Source organism: Arachis duranensis, chromosome 6 (genome assembly GCF_000817695.3).
Source record: "Arachis duranensis cultivar V14167 chromosome 6, aradu.V14167.gnm2.J7QH, whole genome shotgun sequence".
Lineage (NCBI taxonomy): Eukaryota > Viridiplantae > Streptophyta > Magnoliopsida > Fabales > Fabaceae > Arachis > Arachis duranensis.
In genome coordinates, this window is record NC_029777.3 from 65,624,645 (window position 1) to 65,625,150 (window position 506).

The following is a 506-nucleotide window of genomic DNA, read 5'->3' on the forward strand; positions in this document are numbered from 1 at the left end:
TATAATCAATATGGCCGAACCTAGAGAGGAAGGAGAGGATGTGAATCCCAATGAGGAAAACCTCATGGGACGTCTCTCAAGCAAGAAGGAGTTTCCTATTGAGGACCCACGGGAATCTGAGGCCCGTATAGAGACCATAGAGATTCCATTAAACCTCTTTCTGCCATTCATGAGCTCTGAAGACTATTCTTCCTCTGAAGAGGATGAAGATGTAACTGGAGAGCAAGTTGCTCAATATCTAGGAGCTATCATAAAACTGAATGCCAAGTTATTTGGTAATGAGACTTGGGAAGGTGAACCTCCCTTGCTCATCAGTGAACTAGATACATGGGTTCAGCAAACCTTACCTCAAAAGAGACAAGATCCTGGCAAATTCTTAATACCCTGTACCATAGGCACCATGACCTTTGAAAAGGCTCTGTGTAACCTGGGGTCAAGCATAAATCTTATGCCACTCTCTGTAATGGAGAAGCTGGGGATCATTGAGGTACAGCCTGCCATATTTT